Source organism: Chamaea fasciata, unplaced genomic scaffold (assembly GCF_029207755.1).
Source record: "Chamaea fasciata isolate MVZ Bird 193981 ecotype frontalis unplaced genomic scaffold, bChaFas1.0.hap1 SCAF_5, whole genome shotgun sequence".
NCBI classification, from domain to species: domain Eukaryota; kingdom Metazoa; phylum Chordata; class Aves; order Passeriformes; family Sylviidae; genus Chamaea; species Chamaea fasciata.
In genome coordinates this window covers 37,396,600-37,403,814 of record NW_027094090.1, presented here as the reverse complement: position 1 = coordinate 37,403,814, position 7,215 = coordinate 37,396,600, and the positions used below count along the sequence as shown (strand labels likewise).

The 7,215-nt window shown below is 41.6% G+C and overlaps 1 long non-coding RNA gene across 1 annotated transcript; it reads right to left on the bottom strand.

The window, feature by feature from the left end:
* Positions 1-4,781: 4,781 nt before the first annotated feature.
* Positions 4,782-6,719, bottom strand: LOC136290207 (uncharacterized). Its single transcript, XR_010721045.1, has 2 exons — positions 6,559-6,719; positions 4,782-6,095 (listed from the first exon to the last, which is right to left on the bottom strand). It is a non-coding gene; the product is annotated as an uncharacterized lncRNA (long non-coding RNA).
* Positions 6,720-7,215: the final 496 nt, after the last annotated feature.

Genomic DNA, 7,215 nt, shown 5'->3' with positions numbered 1-7,215 from the left:
CTGAAAGAACATAAACATTGATGTTTGCTCTACTTAAAGAATGTGCAGTAAATCTACATTGAAAATGTCATTTCTCCTTACCCAGATGAAACACAGCAAGCAGCAAAAGCAACTTCAATTGTGTGTGCTGGCGTTCCCTTCACCCTCTACACAACTTAGTTACTTGATTTGCAGAAGAAATTACACATAAGTAAATGTAAAAGCAAAAATTTTGACAACAGGTACAGAGCTTGGTTTTAGAAAGAAAAGTGGGAAGAGATGGCAGAGGCACGGAGAGGAAGGATGGGAGGGGGAATGAAAGAGATGGAAGGGAGGGAGTGGAGTAACAGTTGGATTTTTTTAAAGCAACAAAATAAGGGCTTTAACGCTAACCTAAGAATTCGTTTAGTGCAGGTAATTTCCACTACACAGAACATGGTTTTGAAGATGTGGTAAGGTTGCAGTAGTGATATTCAAGTGGTACATTCATGCCATCTAAAGTGCCAAACATCTCCTCCTCCAGCTGATGGGACAGAGCATAAAATCTGCCACCACCACCAGTTCTGCTTGTATTCATATAAACTAAAAGCAGGGAAAAATTTAAAACAGAATGACCTGAACCTCAGAAGAACAGGAAAATAGAAGAAGTCTTAAATAAGTAGTAGAATAAGCTAAGGCAGATTCACAGTCAAAATTAATCTTGTTCTGTGATGAAAAAATTGTCACTAGAAAAGACAGCCTATGGCTACTACTGGATCTTGTCCAGGGTTTATTTCCAAATGTGTCAAATCGATCAGCTCATACATTTAGTAAAGCCTTTGAATTAAAAAACAATCAATATTTCAGTTTCTTCTCAAAGTTAAACAGTGTACTCTACTGATAAAGAAAAATAAATGTGTACATTAGATATGTCTGGTCTGTCTGAGGTTGGGGAAAATGTAAAATTTTCTATGCTAGAGTCATTAAGGAGGGATATTTTTAAATTAAATGTTAATATAGTTACTCTTTTAGAGGAATATTTCTTCTAGGGGAATAATCTCCTCTGGCACCCTTATTCTGTCTCTTAGAATAGAAGAAAAATGGGTATATGTACAAGCTAACAGCTTTGTTAGTCAGTGTAAACATCCAGAAATCTGAATATTTACCAGACTCTCCTAAAACTGGGAAGAGGGACAAGAATCTCTAGAAGAAATATTTTCCAGACTCTGTAATTAAATCACCCTTTTTGACAAGAGCTGTGGCTATTACTTGCTGCTGTGTAGAAAGAAGCTCATCGCGTCCCTGATACCAAGGCTTGCTGTCAGAGATGTGAATGCACCATTTATTAAAGAAGGTAAAGCCAGAGAAAAGAGGTTGAGCTAAATCAGCAACACTTCTCCTGGAGTCTGATTTATGTTAGTGACTGGAAGCTCCTGCTGCTTGTGTCAAACCTCTTGCCACACTGCCTTTGCAAGATGCAGGATTTGTTTCCAGATGGACAGGATGATTTCAGGGAGGTGGGTCAGAGGTCAGCTGTGCTTCAAGCCATGAGGGACAGGAAATCCTCTTTTTCAGTGTGTGCAATGCATTTGCTCCTGTTTTCTAAAAGTTATAAAGTATGAATAATCACAGTACCTCTATTAAAAGAAGCTCAAAGACAGCACACTGTGATCCATTAATTCCACTGTCTGTAGCTATATTAAATCAGCAGGCATCCCCCCTGTTTGCCCCTGTGGCTGGTGACATGCAGCCTCCGCTGCAGTGGTTGCTAATGGTGACTGCTGTAGCTCAGGAAGATCAAGGCACCTCGAAGAGCTCTTTCACTGCTGCACCCGCTCACCTGCTTCAGGGCTCACAGTCTACTAGATACTGGCTTTGAGGTCATTGGGAGAAATATTTGCTTTTCTTTTTTTGTTCTATCAAGATTATCTTCTGGCTCTTCCAAATGATCATCGTGTCTTATGGTGGAAAGAACAAAATAAACCTGTGGCTCCAAGCAACCGTGGAGTGATCTGTATTTTTCAAGGGTGATTTAATAAGGGGTAGGAGCTAAAAATAACATGCAAACCCCTCATTTCTGAGGCACAGGGAAAGGCTGATGGTGGTGTTCCAGGGCAGTCCTACTTGCATGGGAAAAAGGTTTTTACTCAGTCCTGTCACTAGTTCCTTGCTTGATTATTGTCCTGTATCCAGAGCTGCTATGAGACTAATTCTCATAAAATTGCTTTGGGTCCTAAAACTTATTCCAGAACTATAAGGTAATATTGTTCTGTGTGATATTAATGAAAGAAGCACATGGATTTTGCATCCAGCAGCACAAATGCCTTACTGTGTTTGACTTAGCACACCCTCAGCTCTGTGTTAATTATTTTAGTGGGTTTCTAAATGCTAATAATAAAAAAAAATTCTCTCATCACTTTTTTTGCGGTTGCAGGGCAAAATTCAAGATACACTTTAACTCAGCCTTCCCTTCTGTCACACAGACAGACAGGCATAGCCAGAGCCTATAGTGTTTGCTATTAATTGAAGGTGTTATGTTGCACAGTGTTGGCACTGTCTAAGAACCAGTACAGGTGTGCTCTATTGGCAGGAGAGATTTTTCTTACTTTGCAGCAAAGACATTTACACTGGGGCATATGGAAGGATTTAAGAGGGTTACGTGCCCAAATCCCACTGCAGCTTAGGTGGAATTGGGGGCCTTGCTGCCTCTGGTTCAGCTGCATAAAATCGTACATGCATGAATGCACTTCACTGATGTCACCAGCCATAATGTGTCCCCAGATCAGTGACAACGCTTGAAATAGTGGGTTGACCTCTTCCTGATCCAGAGCCTTTTTGCTCTGGTGAATTCTTCTGATGCACTCAGCCTGACATAAATCATCTGTAGGGCCTTTGCACTGCTTCTTTCCACTTTTTTTTTTTTTTTTGGTGTGCACATGTGTGAGGGAGGAGGAGAGACAAAGAGACTGAAGGATTCAGGAAGAGCAGGGAATGCTTGGGAGAAGGATAGACCAGACAAAAAGGAACTCTGCAGGGCAGATCTGGGAAGGCCAGGGCAAAGCATGATTTCAGAGCCAGGTAAATGAATATTTTATGAAAGCAGTGGTCCTTCCTCTGCAGGGCTATGGATATCATAACATGTTAGGTACAGTTTGCTATCCATACACTGGCAGGCTCCTGGGTAAGAGAGCAACACTCTTAACTGTGCTTCATAAGTTATAGGAGGCTTCAGAGAGTGAATGAAGAATATTTTCAAACTGATACCATCTGAAGTATGTGTCCAGCTGATGGTAATTTATGCATCTTCTACCTCAAATTGCTTAACACATTGTAAAGGAAAGGCAGAAGTGGAAGGCCAAAGTGTGGAGGGAATGTGATTAAGGGAGGTGAAGTGTTGTGTCCATGAGGTTGTGTGATGCCCCTTTCTCTGCCAGGACCTTCATGCCAAATTAATGTTCTCAGGCTCGTGTTCAGCTATAACAGAGCTAAACAGTGCCTGGGGCATTCCATCAGTCTCTAGAGATTACAAATACTGTACCTTCAGTGTGGCTTTGCATCTTCTTCGGCCTTCACATGCTCACTTCTGCATGCACAGCACTTGTTTATCTATTGCTTTGCAGGTTGAACGTCATCTGAGGAGCTGCCTGAGGGCTCAGACCTCTAAACATACCCCCAAGCTACATTTGCCCTTGTACAACCTTATTCATGAACTTACTCTTGGCAGAGCTTTTAACTACATCTTATATGGACTCGTATATATGTGTAAAATTGAATTACAAAAAATTCACAGTTTTCAGACGAATTCACATCAGCCTGGAATGCCTCTCAGTCAGTATCTGAGGTTAAACACTCCTTTCTAATTGCAGGGGCTAATTCCAGCAGGAGAGCAACCGTCCCTCCCCAGAGGACTCCAACTCCTGCTTCTTATTCTCTTTCCCCAAATTAGGATACTTCACCTAGATCCCATTACAAACTATCAGGCATGCCCAGAGCACGGCAAGAAGCTGGGGATGGAACTGGTACTCCAAGTGCTTGTGGGGAGGGATGTCCCTACTTGCTGTCCACAGAGCTCCTGGAGAAGTCCAAAATGTTGGTCTGTCCCTAACAGTACTTTTAATTGGACACAACAGGAGTGCTGATGCCTTGCAAAGCAGGCTGGTGGCCAAACACCTCCAAGGGCAGAGACCTGGTGTCTAAGTGGCCCTCAGACCAGTGGGGACCACAGCTCTGCAACTGGACAACTGTGGCTTCACTGGGTGATATGTTAAGAATGGGACAGTGGGAATAGGAAGGACACCACAGGGGAAAGACTCCAGTGATCTCTGTTTACAACCTGCTTTATGTAATCTGTGCTTTATAGTATATTCTTGACATCAAATACAGCCTGACTAAGAAGCTACACAAGAACTCTACAAGCACAGATCAACACCTATGCTTCTGCTTCATACTTTACTGTTTGTGTATAATAATGACATGACTGATCCTGAGTGCTAAGCCAGACAGTTTAGACCAGCTGTACTAAATCTCTCCTGGTTTTTTATTGCTCTTCCCTGGCCTTTTGCCCCGATATGCAAAATCTCTCTATCGGGACAGTTACAGACACTGGAATAGATTCTGTTACCTGTGCCAACCCACACCCCAACTGCTTATTCATTCTCTCTGCCACAAACAGTGTTTTTGCATTACAAAGTAGACCTTTCATTTGAAAATGTGTAGTCTTCCACATCTGCAGATGTAGAAGGTATATCTTCATGAATAATTCAAGCCAACAATGAGGCTGAAGGGAATACACTATAGTAATGTGTATAAGCATAGAGCCCTGAGGCACCCTGAACTTCATTTTTGGTATCAGAAAAGAAAAGCATCAACTTATTTGACTTTGATTTGATATTAAGGGAACATTTTATTTGTTCAAATACTTTGGCAATTCAAAATTTGCAGGAGAAAAGTGCTTCGCTGTGTTAAGGACTTTGAGCATAAGCCTCCCCAGGTGCACAGAGCTAATGCCATGCTCTCACACTGCTGAGAGGGATTTCTGAGACTCAGCACCAGGAGAAATGGCTGGATGCAAACACTCCTGGCTGGATGGATGTTTGTATCCTTAACAGAGGGTGCTGGTTGTTCAGAAGACTTCCTTTTGAAGAATATTTTGGCCTCACAAACATGTGCTGTGTTCAATAACGGTGAAGTTGCACTTTTCCAGATGAATATTTCCAAAACCACATTCTAATTCTTGTTTGCTGTCACAGAATCACAGAATAGGTAAGGTTGAGAGGGACTACTGGAAGTCACCTGGTTCCATCACCCTGCTAAAGCAGGGTCCCCTATGGCACACTGCTCAGGGCTGTGTCCAGATGGCTTTTGAGTATCTCCAGGGAAGCAGACTCCACAGCCTCTCTGGGCAACCTGTGCTGGTGCTTCGTCACCCACACAATAAAGAAGTTGTTCCACATGTTCAGATGGAAGTCCCTGGAACTTCAGGTGGGACTTTTAAAGCTACAGGTCATTCTAACTCCTTTTGCTGAGCTGTCAGACTGACATGTACACCCCTGCTCTTCTTGTTTGCAGGAAGACACACCAGATGACTGTCATGACTGCCATGGCTAGAGGGAAAACAAGAATATATCCCATCTTAGAGAGCTTTTTTAGCCACTGTGATTCTGCAATTTTGTGCAGAGAAAGCTTTTTTGTTGATTACAAATCCTTCAGTTCACTTCCTAATACACTTGCCATTTGTTGGAGTTTTGCCTTTTGTGTTCCATATTTTGTGCTATTTTGGAAACCTTTTTACACTCTAAACCATAAGAAATGCTTTGAAAGCCAGTTATTTTTGCAGAAATGTAGGTCTTGCAGCTCTTTCCTCCCAACCTTCTGATTTTGCAGCATCACCAGTTTGGGTATGTTAAGCATTTTCTCACCTCTTAAACACACGTAAGATTTGCATGTTGTGTGCCATAGTTTGGTAAAATTAGGCTACTGTTTTTTGTAGGTGTCTGCTTAGGTGATCTCACAAGCATCTGAAAGCAGACTTTCCAATTTCCCTTGGGTTTATTTGTCCTGACCACCAAGACTTCTCATCAGGAAGCAGAAGACTGGCACAGAGCTCATGTTGTCTCATTTTGAACAATTTGTAAATACTGCAGGACAAAATTCAAGAGATAAAAATTTTATTTTTCTTTATTAGCATGAGTCTAGCTTACCATTTTTTTATTTGCTTGCTACTCCCTCAAATATGAATTATAAAACATTTTAGCAATGCAGAAATATTCATTTTCTCCAGGGCCAGAACATTGAAATCAATGAGCAGAACAGTAGAAATCATGCCTTCATGAGCATAATACATCACCATGTAAACAGCTTGGAGAATACTTTTCAGTTTTGACACTAAATTTAACCATGTCTTATCAAGAGAGTAATATCTAGAAAATCCTATTTACATAACATAAAAATCAGTCATTACTCAAAATTGTGCATGAATGCTTGCATCAGAAATCACTTGCTTCTCTAGACACAATATCCGACTGCATATTTACACAGTTAAATTGGATTTCTTACCCTTCTTGTTGAACTGAGTGTTTGTTTAGATACTTACAAACATACCTAAAACTGTGTACACAGCCAGTCCGTGGAAACCATGCAAGCCTCCCTCTGCTTCTTCATGTCAGTCATGTTTCCCAACTCTTATTTCTCAGTGTAATCTGAAATTGTGTTATTGTAGGCAGGTGGCTGCCTTTAACACCCACTGCTTGTAGCACGGTACTCCTGGCACAATTTGAGTCATTAGGAAGATAACAGCACATTTAAACATTTAAAGAATAACACCTGCTGAGAGATTAGGAGTGCTAGCAAATTATTTCCTGAGAGATTACGAGTGCTAGGGAATTATTTCCCTCCTCAAAGATAACTACAGAAAGAAGTAGAAGGGGCTGGTTTTCCCTGGCTGATCTACCCTTAAAGAAAAGTCTTCCAGGACTGGAGAGTATTGAGTCTGCTTTGTCTGGCACTTTTCTGCTGAGGACAGCATTTCCAGTGGCCTGGGAGAAGCAGCTGGTCCCAGGCAGGACCAAGCTCAGGATAACCAGTCTTGACATGCTGAGCACAATTGCAATTTGTTAAGATGAGGCTCAGTGTAGCTCTTTCATGTCGCCCAAGAAGAATGACATCTTTGGAGAACCTACGTTAAGAACCTAAACAAGTGTGTGATCTTCAAGGACGCAGGTTGTCTGCCACTCAGATTAAATTTAGACAGTATTAGGC